Source organism: Notothenia rossii (assembly GCF_949606895.1).
Source record: "Notothenia rossii genome assembly, chromosome: 11".
In the NCBI taxonomy this organism is placed as follows: Eukaryota; Metazoa; Chordata; class Actinopteri; order Perciformes; family Nototheniidae; genus Notothenia; species Notothenia rossii.
This window is the reverse complement of record NC_136910.1, coordinates 51,331,877-51,345,184: the sequence shown is the minus strand read 5'-3', so window position 1 is coordinate 51,345,184 and position 13,308 is coordinate 51,331,877. Positions and strand designations below refer to the sequence as shown.

At 42.6% G+C, this 13,308-nt stretch overlaps 1 protein-coding gene across 1 annotated transcript in view; it reads right to left on the bottom strand.

The window, feature by feature from the left end:
- The window catches only part of rxraa (retinoid X receptor, alpha a), a 103,770-nt gene that overhangs the window by 59,798 nt on the left and 30,664 nt on the right, over nucleotides 1–13,308 (bottom strand). The window lies entirely within an intron of this gene.

The following is a 13,308-nucleotide window of genomic DNA, read 5'->3' as shown; positions in this document are numbered from 1 at the left end:
TGTATTATTTATTTATAATATTTGTTTAGTTCTCTACCTGTGTTTTTAATTCTTGTTTTACTTTTATGTATGCACCACGACACCAAGTCAAATTCCTCGTACGTGTAAGCCTACCTGGTAATAAACCTGTTTCTGATTCTGATAAAATCGTAATTATCTTACGATTCAAATTTCACATAGCAAATCTTCACATTTACTAGATGGAACCAGAAGATGTCAAATCACAACCCAACGCTATACATTGTTTAATCACCTGTAAGCAATGGGATGAGAGAGCTGATGCTTTTACCATTCACAGTATCAGATTAACAAGTCTTGCAAAAAAAACAATCAGGATCTCACACATACGAGTCCAGTGTACAACCAATAGAGGGCCAATGTACACCTTTCCCCCATGATGTTTAAGAGACAAGCTTCAGAGACAACCTTTGAACTCCTGAATTGACGGGGGGGAGCAGCGGGTCACAAGATCACCAGAGCAGTTGATTCATGAGACGGTGGCTGCACAACGCCGCCTCTGTCTCCTCAAACACGGCCCCCTTCCATAAATAAGCCCTCCGGCAGGGGCGATGAAACTATATGGACGTGAACATCACAGGAAAACATCCCTTGTTCCCTCGTCATCCCCACTCACACAGACCTGAGTGTTTCTCTCTCGGCTATCGTCAGCAAAACGTTTCCCCCCCGCATGATGGGTTGCGATTGACTCTTCAGCTGCACAATGATGCGGGATAAAGAGGTTGAGCTGCCCCCCCCGTGTGAAAGGTCAATGTCTCTTTTTGGAGCAGGCGAGCGCACACTGTGTAAACAAGACAAGCAGGGGGATCAATCACGTAGACCATATTTATTGGCTTAGTTGGCCCTAGAAGTACATCCGCTGGAAACATGATTCGGGACTAATCGAGGGAGAGAAAGAGGAATAGAAGCTGAAAGGGAGGGAAAGAAAACAGACACGGGGAGAAAAAGTCAAACCGTGAAAAGGGAAGGAAGAGATAGGGAGGATCGGGAGGAAAGCATGTTTCTGTTTCTATCACAATATCAATTCATCCTGGAGTGAAATGTATCACATTCGCAAGATTTTGGAAAACAAAAGCCCTGATTACAACCCGGAAAATCAAACAACTAAGTTTCTTTGAACACTTTGTGTGAATGCGATTCTTGTCGTGTATGATTTCCAGGTTTGTACGTTCACGTTGACTGCGAGTGTTTCTAATGTTCCCTTATTTCTTAGGCATGACTTCCCCTCTACTTCCCAGCAGCGCACAAACAGGAAGGCAGGCCCCCTTTGTCTTCCTGATTTGTTGCACCGAGGGATTTGTAATATAGAACATGGAAGTCAACATTCAGAGGAACTACAAACTTGTCACACTGTCTTGTCCTGTACAAAGGTACGGGTTTGATCCTGGATAACGTAACACTTGTATATCTATTAAGTTTGCATGATGTGAGCAGCAGTAAACAAAAGGTAGATCTGTCAAACACATTTTATTTAAAATGACTAAATGAAATGGATAGTGTTTTACTCCAATAGCTTGGATAAAAGGGGTGAACCACAATACCAATATTAGCAAAGATCCATGATTCTCGATACCATCTCAATAAAATACAACAGCAAAAAAAAGAAAAATACTCAATTCAAACAGTTCATTATCACATAACGATAACATGATTATAAAACTTTTGGCACGTGTATTTGTTGATAGAATACATTTATGCCTGAGCGCACCATAGTGCAACTCTATGTAACTTCACTCCATCAGCTGTTAACTGTTAATAGCTAAAAGCTAATGCCAACTAGCTTACAACTGTCAACACAGATTTCCTTTTAGCAATGTATCATTAACTGGGGGGGAGGTAATGTGTGTCAGTAGTGAATTAACTGCATCCCACACACACATTCTTGGTCCATGGCACTAATGAACGCCATTAGTTTCTACTGTATGCGAAAAGTACTATACGTTCTGTTTTTTGATAAATCCTTACAACATACTAAAGATCCTGTGAGCATGAAATATAAGACTAACAGTTAGCAAGATGTGCGCAACACACATTGGCATCCCATTAATCAATGAGACCGGACAGATCTCATCCACACATTCCTCCTCCTGTAACAGAGTGAAAGGAAAGAAGCTGCTTGCATCACTCAGGCTGATGTAGTAGAGGATGAAATATCTTGAAGGATTTATGAGAGTCAGCATATGCCTCGTCTAGTGAAGAGAAAACATGAGATGTTGTTTACAGTCACTTTCATGTCGACCCTTTGCCCTCATCCTAACACATCTTCGAAGAATCTTTTGACAAATGTTCAAAATAAGTTTTCCTTCTTGCTACAACAGTTTGGAATTTTGCCTGTTTGTTCTGCTAAATCGGTTTCGCCAGTAATCCGGACCCTGCTCTGCCTCCCCTGCATGCTCTTGTATGTGCATTTTTCCTGGAACATTTCAATATTTGATATGGCACCGGCAGTGAAAACTCCCTTGCTGTTTTGTTAATGTCATCCAGACTTGAAAATCCATTGGACACTGTTCGTTCCTTGGCGTACTGAGAAGTTTCAGGCACTGCTTTCATATCAGTCACTTCTGTCAAAATGTATCCCAGAACAACTTTGAGGGTAGACAGTCGTGTAGATGTTATACGGTCCTGCTTGTCCTGTTATTTTACTGACACAGCGTCTGTCCTGACATCTGTCAAACTCTGTGTTGGGTTGTTTGATAGCCAATGGGAGCGTGTGTCAGATCTGTCAGCCATGTTATTGTTCTGAGTGATGTCTAACACCGTTTTGATGTAGCTGACTTTGTTCTTTTGGGAACAAGGGGACCACGACCAACATCTACAGAGCCATCATGGGAGGATTTATGAGTAGAATTTCATTTTCAGACTCGTAAATACATGTTCATATTCTAAATGTTTTTTTACTTTTATTTCAAAGGCATGTCACGGGATTGAGGAGATCAAACCGGGAGATATCACTGGGGACAGTGTCCACTCCATCATCATGTCAAACATTTTGTACATCACTCAGTCATCATTCTCTTATTTATTACACAAGTTGAAATGTCACATTTACAACTACTCAAATGTAATACCAATACAATTATTTGAAAAATCAGTAATGAGTATGATATCCTTTGTGTATCATTAGGCGCGTTCACACCGCAGTACTTTTCCCACTTTAGTTCCGATATAGTTCCGAAATGTCGCGTTCACACCAAAAGAGCCGGAACTAAAATTAGTTAATCAGAACCTTTTTACCCCCTTTTCCGTCCCTGCTAGAGAGCAGGTACTTTCCTGGGAGAAAAAGGTTCCCATGTCTGATTGGCTGGGCGGATTGCAAACCACGCCCCGTAAAACTCCCAAAAAGTTTTGCGAAGCCGCCATTTTATTATCCTCGCATTGCCTTATTAGGATTAGCATTAGCCCAGCGCACAAACGCAGAGAGACTAACTTGTGAAAGCGCCTATTAGGTGCTTCTTATTATCCTTGCATACTTTTTGAATTTCCTCGCACAGATGCTTGGATGAGACGCAAGGAGTTTGGCATCAAAGCTGCCATATGGGAAATCTTTGGTTTCAAACATCAATAAAAAAACAGCTTCAGTTACCAATGACAGCTCGCACATCTGTGTATCACACGTGGAGGTGCAGCATTTATACATCATGGAACTTGATAAAAGAATGATGCGTTGGATACACCTGTGTTTCCTGGCTCTCCTCTTCCCTATTGGTGCATTTGAGGGATTGGAAAAATGATGGTGGAGACAGGACACAAGAAGCATATTAAGTGAGCGTAATGAGAAGCACCCAATGCATTGATCTGAACTCATCCACTCAACAATGATTTAGAAATGTACTGTTTGAGAAGTGAGGGGGAAATTGGGTTGTTACAATAATATATGCAGCCAAAAGTCAGATTGTTGGCACTTGTAGGATATCTGGGCATCTTTTTATTAATATTTGTATCTTTTAATCTGACTTTAAGCAGGTTCAATAATACATCTCTTGAAAACCCATTCACAGAAAAGATGAGAGCTAGAAAATCTGGCTTTTGAAAACTATTATATAAAGTTGGAATTTGCGTGTACAGATGTGTAAGAGATACAAGATATCTTGTTTTGAACATACTCATCATAAAAGAGGAGTACAATCCACAGGTTGTTTAATGTTTTATGAAAATATATATCTCTGTTTAGGACTCTGCTGACATGCAAACAGTGCTTGCCGATGACGTGGTTACGCATTAGGTAACACTCTGAGAGATAAAACATCTATCCAACATTTTCCCAGCCATTAAAGGGGGCCAAAGTCAACTTCTGGTCTCTCTTCTTCAGATAGTATCAACATCTTAAGTGATAGCTCATGCAGTCAGATAACAAAGAGCAGTAAAGCTGTGTTATAAATACAGTTGGAACATTTAACTTTTCAGGTTGGGATCATTATGTAACCCTGCGGTGCCGCTGTGCAGTGGCATTCATTTATACACTCCCACATACTAAAGGTACTGGGTTCACGGATAATCGTTATATGAACAAGTAGGATACGCAATCAACACATGCTTAACTATCACATAACACCGAAGTATAATGAGTGATAATAGACGTGTTTGTTTTTCCATAAGCTCTAAATGCTCTTTTAACCCTGGTGACCTTTGGCAGACAGATGGAGGCTAGGCAAACACAGCAATCTCTTGTTGTATTAGGCATCACGACCGTCCTCTATGTATGCTTGGGCTCCTATGTTAATCACAATTGTCCAAGTAATGCATCTGTTTGCGCGTAAACAAAAGATATGACTGTGTTTATACATGTGTTTCGGACACTTGATACTGTCGGCTTGTCTGGTTTTCGATTTGTGGCAAAAAAAAAAGTCTGAATAATTAAACTGCCGGTGCGTTGGTGTCGAGTGAGACGCCAGGCTGTTGTGTAATCATCGAGCGAAATGCACACGTGCCCTTGCCGGTGTATCACAATACACGGAACAGATGGCGAAGTAGGGGGTGTTTAATAAACACAAATACATGCTCATATCAGCTTGGGTTACATGCAGCTGCTCCTTCTGCCTTTGACATACATGTATAAAACCACAACCTAATGAACTCTTTGTGTAGAAAACAAATCACAGCGCAGAAGCCAAATAAAGGCTTCTGCAAGGGGGGGAACCTCAGACTTCATTTCATCACTCACCTGGATGAATCTAAAAATGCTACAAGTCACAGCTGGCAGGTCAGAGATACACAGCCATTGAAATACAGTGCACAGAGATGCATTGCAGTTTGTATTCCTGGCATTAATGCCGGTGTCCCAGTTGACAACATCTTCAAATGAAGAGCATTACCAGACGGGGACTAAATGTTCCAGAGCCTATAGATGGTTTCATAATGTTTTGAGCAGCTGGCATGTCAATGATTAACTCCTCCCTGGGTGAGCTGCTTTATCGCAAGGAGCCCAGAAAGACAGGTGAAAAATTGAGTGAGAGTAAAGTATGGGGTGTTTTAGATGCAGCCAAAACTTTTTGGGGACTTTTAGGTACTTATTGGCTTTCTGTTGGCTAATTCAAAAGGGCCGCTACACCAATATTAGACACAACATGCAATTATATTGGGACACATTGACATAAAACTTCATAATATTGTGTCAAATATCTTCTCTTAATTAAGACTTTAAACAAATCGAGAGCATTTTGCCTCGTGAATTGTGTACTTATTAATGATCAAAATCAGCGGCTTTCTATTAATCTGCTTTATTACACATTGTGTTGCTCTTTAGGTCCATCCTTAAGTTTGGAAACCAAGAAATGTTATGAAGGTCTGGTTTACTGAACCACACAGTCAAAACAAAGTCTGATAAATAACAACCAGAGATATGTCAATGCTGAGCCATCCAGTTTCGACTTCGACTCTACCCCGCCCTCTCGATATCGCTTTCTGCATCCCCATTTCAAAGGCAGGCCACAACTGCTGCACAAACCTGTTAGTCAATTAGCTCAATGTCAGTGGCTGTAATGGACTTGTGGACATGATGCCCCTGTGGCGTTTGGTGCGCTCTTTCACACAGGCCTATTGACTTGGTCGTCTGCATGGGCAGACAACTAAAAGTAGACTTTCTGCCACAGTTCCCCTGCCACCGCCCGAGGTCTCCCTGGTCCTGGAGCCCATGGAGGGTGGTGAAAAACATGGCTTAGATGAAGGATAAAACCAATTTTGTTCCTGTTAGTGAAGAATAGTATTGTGCTTTCCGAGTTACTTGTTGAGTCGGATAATCAGATTTACCAAAAGCTTTAACGTTTGCCAATCTTACCTGGAAGAGAAAATGAAGGTGAACGCTAATACATTGATGATCTCAGCAATTACTCAGGTTAGTACAATGTTATCTTAACCGCTTAAAATGATCTAGTTAATGATCCCTTTAGAATTTTCCAAAACAACCTCACTTAGATACCAGACTTCCTGTTTACCGTCTGTTGTCCCGTTTGTTTGGTAAAACTCAAGTGTCGCCACAGTCTGCTCCGCCAGCTGCTCAGACCAGCACACTGTCCTGACAAGATATTTCCATTAGCAGTCGGATTACCATCACCCCCCACCCCCCCACCCTCAAATCTCTTTCTCTGTGCACCTCAAGAAGCGTCTCTCTGAGGAGAAAGCACGTGGGAGTTTGAAACACTTCTCCCCTCACATGCCAGCATGTACTGGCCTGCATTAGCACACTCGGCTGGGCCTGTTGCTGTGCAGCAGAGACATGTGACATTGGGAGGTCAGGGCTCTGCAACCCTCACCCCCCACCTCACTCGTGCACACATCTTCCGCAGACCCTTCGTCCTCGACCCGTGCCCCTCGATTCCCGGTTTGCCCTTTAAAAAGGGGTGCAAAGGGGCGGAGCCTGTGCAGAAGGGGGTGGAAGGTGCTACGTTTCTGACCTTCCACTTCATGAGATCGGCTTCGGTGACATTCGGATCAAGCGCTCGGGTGTGCAGCCCCTCCCTCGACCCTCGTCGCTGAGCCAGCTATAATGCCAAGCGTGTCGAATCGCTTCAGCGTCAAAATAGCGACAGTCCTCTCCCCCTTTTGCTTCTCTCCTCTGCTAGCTCCTCACCCCTCCTCCGGGGGCAGGGGGGACGCACATAGTCTGTGGCTGCCATTGCCCTTCAAATTCCCATCGACAAGTACAGAGGCAACTGACCATATTGAGAAGAGGAACAGCCCGAACCGCCGCTGACAGCATCAAGGTCCCTGTCCACTCTTAAAGGACACCTGAGCTCACTCACCACCTACTTAACACACGGGCCAGTGAACAAACAAGAAGTGGACTGAGGTGCAGAGAAAATCTGCTTTAACCTTACACTTTAAAAAAGGGAGATTCTCAAATAAAAAAGGAACACAAGCACTTTTGAGGCCAATGACCCAATGGCCAAAATGCTAAAGTAACATTCAAAGTTACTAAAGCCAAGAGAAATGGTGCTGCATTCTTGCGCTGTTGTTTTTCATAATAGCAAAAGTGGCTTCGGATGTTGCGAGGAAATAACAACCGGGAAACGCACAAGAGAAAATAAAGAGATGATAAATAAATCACAAAAATTGGCTTCTTCCTTTGGTCTGGCCTTGTCGAAATATCTGACCCCGCTGCTGTTAGCTGGTCCAGATGTTGAACGCAAACATTTTGGACTATCCTTCATTCTAGTGAGGGGAAGTAAAACAAAGAAGAGGCTCCGTAAATAATGTTATATCCCAACATCATATCTTCCGTAGTTCTGTGTGTCCATCTATTACAACATTGCGGGTAAATAATATTTAGTTTGGGTTCATATATCAGGATTTATCCCTGCCTGAAGGGTGTATCTTTCTAAACATGAAGAACACATTTGTCAGTGTTTGTTTGCACAGCGTGCCTTTAGCCAGTCTTTCGCAAATGACAAAACATATACAATTGTTTCATATCCCAATCCTCCATTGTCTATCTGTGGTAAGAGGAGGCTGATGCCAAGTCAGCCTCAGTGATATGAACATGGAAATCAGAACCAGGCTCAAGAACACAGCAAACTAAGATATCTGGGTTAAGATGTACATATTCATTTTAAATTATGCACTTCCTTAATTTGCCCATATATTTCAGTGGCATATCCAACGTGCTTTACAGTCATTAACATACTGTTCTGTGTAAGGCAACATGGGGCCTGAAGAATGAGAACTTGCGTATTCATGTTTAATTGATGCTAATAAAATATGCAAGGATTATTTTTCCCTTTTTATATTCTGTTACAGATGCAATGCCTCACAAACCTTACTCATGGGGTCAGAATCACCTCTGGGGAGAGCAGAGATACATTTTTACCTCATCTGCGTGAAACTGCCTCTGAGAGAATACATTGCCGAAATGCTAAATTTAACCGGGGATGTGACAGAAAATGATATTGAAATAATACAAAGAGCCTTCTCTGATTTAAAAGGAACAATGGATACATTAGAAATCCGCTCACAAATCTATTAACCATCAAATGATGCTGTATCTGTGATCATTTAAATTAAATGTTGATTTTGTTACCATGATTATAATTTAGACCTATACTTATAGACTTTGAGAATTTGAACTATCCAACCCTAAGCCTCAACCGCACTGTGGGGATGACAATGAGGATGATAGATGATATACGACCACTTCCTGTCAGTGCCCGGTGTCCCTGGCCGCCTGCTCTCACCTCGCCCCTCCGCTGAGTTAGAGCCGTAGCAATGAGATAGCATTTCACTCTGATGGCGCGGCTGGAGGATTATAGGCTCAGAGAGTTTATCAAAGGCTTAATCGCTCTGATTTCTAGTGACCCGCCGTAGATGGCTGCCGTCAATCTGTGCCAGCAGGGAGAAGTCCGTCTCTACAGAAGCGCTGGCAGCTGGCCACCGTGGGCTGGGGCACTTGGGGGAATACCATTGGCAGTTATGATGGATAGGTGTTGTGGGTATCCAGGAAATCCCCATCAGAAGAAAAGGAGAAGTGGTTCTCAGCACTGCAAAATAACTTCCGCCAATCTTCACAAAGGCAATCAAATATCAATATTGTCATAACATTGGATCAATTGATTACATTTAGGAATCAAGAGAGAGTCTAAAGTTGTCTAGCTGTTTGGGAGTTTTGGCTTCTTTCTGTACAATGTTTTGTTTTTCTCGACTACCCAGGAGGTTGTTTTCAGCAGAAAAGCTCTTCAAAGCCCACTGCATGAATCCCAGCACCCAAAAGCAGAGTCAAAGTTAGTGACTACTGGTACATCGTGGAGAATAAAGCAGCTCTTAAAGAGACAGATATTTCCCCCAGGACATGGTGGAGACAAAATCAAGAGCTGAAAGTGTTGGTTTGTCAGAATCTCCATGAGTATCTGGTTATTTTCCATGTGTTATCAACATGTTCCCAAAACAACTTGAAAATGAAATACTTTTCAAATTAAATTAAAGGTGACTTAGTTTTTGTACTTCTATTATACTTGGGGTTTTGTAATAGTACACCGGTTTAGCAATAAATCAACTAGAAAAGTGTAACATATTGCTAAAAATGTTTACATTCAATTCAACAAAAATCGTATTGTTTGTTTTATATTAAAATCAAAAGACAACAGTTTTTGAATATGCTGCTCGAACATTGTTTTTGATTAGATGACACATTTCTTAAAAATAAGACCTTCTTTGTTGTGCATTTACATCCAATCTCACTTACATTTCTGAATCCCATCTCCCCTTTAAAACTAATGTTAAAGCATTGGTCAATTATGAAGGGACTTCAAAATAACTTAAAGAGCAGTATGAGTGGCTTTTGTTTATGTTGGGAACCACAGCCAATACATCTAAACTTTTCTGATAAGAGAATTATAACTTAAGACGGCCAATTAACTCAACAGTTTTGTCAGTTCTTATCCAAGTTATGACAAACTCCAGTCCCCTGGCTTCCAGTAAACCCCTACCATGACAAATACATTCAGAGATTAGCTACTTAAAATTAGTCTGGAAAGTTTAAGTTTGTGTATGAAAAATAACTTGTCCTGTTTGTATTCAATGAATGGGGACCAGGTCCCATAATCTTCAGTTTGGCATGCTCCGGCCCCTCTGGCTCCTGACCTAACAGGAAGCAGCCAGCGAGAGCACTGACTCCGGCCAGCCAATTAGAGCGCGGGGAGCACTGAACACGGCGAGGCTAACAAGCTCCCTCTCCGTGACCCTCCTCACCTCTGCAGGACCCCGCGATGGGAAATATGAGGAGCCGGGAGCCACTTTAACCCCCCCGCAACCTCTCTCTTTAGCCTCCTTCGCCTGCCCACCCCAACCTCTAGTCGCAAACCCTGCTGTGTGACCACAAGGTCTACAAACACATGCTGCCTCTCTTCAGAGGCCCGCCACATGGCTTTTTTACTGCCTCGCCGATGCTAAAAAGTGCCACACAGAAAAACAATGTACACACACATTCCTTGCACGGAGTTGGAGCTGTGTCACTTGTGTGCATTTCCCTCTCGTTTACTCTGGCCCGGTTTTAGGTGGAGGGGGTTACACAGCCTCTTTCCAAGAGCTCTGAATAATAAATGGGTTCCAAATTAATTGGCAGGATTTACAAGGCAGTGAGATAATTCGGAGGCACTGTAATGAAGTGGGACTGCCGTGACCGCTAATGTGGCTTGGCTTTGGGCATTATTACTATTTATTTGAGCAAAAACAACACCAGTAAAGAGTGGTGAATAAAAAGCTACCTGATGGGTTAAACTCAGAGACTACAGAGGGACGGTCGATGCGTTTCCAACACACTGCAACTTAATGAAATAAAGAAAGAAGGGGGAGCCAGTAATAATCATCAACGTCCAACACCCCCACCCCCTTTCTCTCTGCAGGCAGAATTGGTCCCGTCATTTGGACCCTCCAAACACAGACCATATGTGGGTTCAGCCCTGGCAATCAGACTGCATTGTGGAGCAGGCGGCTGAGTTCATCAGGAAAAAATTAGCCCGCCGCTCTGCAGGCCTCGCTCCCATTGGCCAGTCACGCGGCCCGCTCCGTTTGAGGGCACCCCAGACATTCCTGCGGATAATCTTTTCCATTCCTCTGCTCAGCTCGGTGAGGACAGACCAAATCACAGCACAAGGCCTGCATTGTGAAAAGCAGTTTTCAAAAAAGCCCTGTTTTCAATGCCGTCTCTCTTTTATGCTTTCCCTCTCTCTCACCTCATACACCACAATTCCTAAAAAAAGTTTTTCCCATCATGACTCTCGTATAAAAAAAAAAAACCAAAATGATTGCTTTTTTGAAAGAGGAAACAGCGAGGTCCCGGGCCCAGAGTTTCTCACAGTCCAGTAAGAGTTTGTTTTTGAAAGCCCAAACAATGTGAAAACCGCCGAAACCGGAGCCCGGCCACATCAGTGTGCGGCGTGGAGTTCAGCGGATTGCTGCTGAATACAGTACCCCGGGCGAGGCTTCCCAGAAACCTCCTGCTTGGTCACCGCTACACTCCTCGCACCCCCCCTCTACAGCAGCTTGTCATTGTGGCTGTCGTTGGGCAGCTGGAGCTCCGAGATTGGAGGACAATCACACAATCTGGGGACACTGGTGGATTTATAGCAACACGTTCCATAATTACACCCGTGATTATTACAGGGTCTATAAACTTTAGACTCCAGGGCGGCTGTCCAACCTCTGCTGCTATTACTTAACAGTTACTTTCTTTCTAGAAGTACACTCTGCTCTTGGCTGCTCGGGGAGAATTAAACACACCACTGAATTTGTTTAACATCCCCTGCTGTGAAACTTAGAAGGTATTTTTTTTCCTCAACACTTTCACTTCTTTTCTCCTTCTTCGTTCGCCCCTGGATCCGAGGTAGACAAAATAATCTAACAGGACTCATATCCTAGTGTGCTTCAACTCTTAAAATAGCCACAACACAAAGAAGCAGAACCTTTAACACACTTGGGCAAGACTACACTTCTAATCCAGATGCTCCTAATTGTTGAGGAAACACGTCCACCCTTTACTGCAGGCTGTGACAGTAAAAAATGCTGCAATCAATCAAGATAGCTCGGTAAAATACACAAAGATGGGGGTGAGGTTGGTGAAAAGACGGCGCGCTTCACTGATCGTGCTGAAACTTGTCTGTGAATAAGTATGCCTGAGAAAGAGAGGGTAGTGGGTTCTTATCTTGCCTCCGCTGTGACAGTAAAGAAATTATATATTTTCCGAAGAGAAGCTACGATTTTGAATCGCTTATTTTCTTTTAAGGGATACAAATACAAGTCTGAACTGTTTCCTTAAGGACAAACATGTTGTGGTTTATCTAGATATGTCTGAACGTGCAGCAGGGACATCATTCCCATCTGTCCCAGTGATCTGTGTCCTGTTCTGAACTCTCCAGTTACAGAACGTTCCAAGAAACAACCAGACAATGTCAATCAAAAACTGACTGGCTAAGAGATATCCACTCACATCTCCTTTTAAAAAAAGGTTAGCTCATTGAGGGATTTTAAGGGTGGCCGTGATTATGATTATTGAGGTCAAAACTTTACCAAAAACTAAGAAAGACCAGGAACTAATGGAATTGATTTGTGTTATCATAAAGATTGATATATTAAACAGCCAATTGGCAGATGTAATTGAATGATTTCACTTATATAAAAAGCTAAAGTTAAAGTTGTCTTCCCTAATTTGTCCTGCTTTGGAAAACAGAGTTTCATGACAAATGGAGAACTGATTCAACGAAAACATTCAATAATATTTACGTGTACCTTTTTAAATCCAATGAACCAGTTCAATGAGGAAATGCCATGGATGCAGTTAAGAGCACTTCAAGTAGGGTAAAATGAATGAAATCAAGCAAAGCAGAAAGGGGTGATTCATGTGTAGCACTGAGCAAAAATGGAAAAGAATAAACGGAGCCAATTCAAACAAGATGCAGAGGTAAAGCAATATGTGCCTGTTAGTAGATGTGTGTGGTCTCCATCAATAAACGGTGAAAGGGCATTCTATTTTTATACATAAAGTAGATACTTTCAGAATTAAAACAACACTGCAGAATAAACCTCAATTCCTTGTATGGGGAGATTCTAGTTCCAGGATAGAAATTCAAAAACGTTAAAATCAAACAGCTGTTCTTGTATAAATATTTGTATGTTTATATGACTTTATCTTGTCATGCAAGTCATGCTCTCCTCACATGACATGCGGCTCAGCTGCTCGCAGCACTGACACTGCAGGAGGGGGGGGCAAGGAGAGGAGTGGAGTGGAGTGAAGGGGGGGGGGGGGGCCTTTGGGGATGGAGTGATAAATGTATCAGCATTAACCACATGTTCTGAACAGCTCTGTCG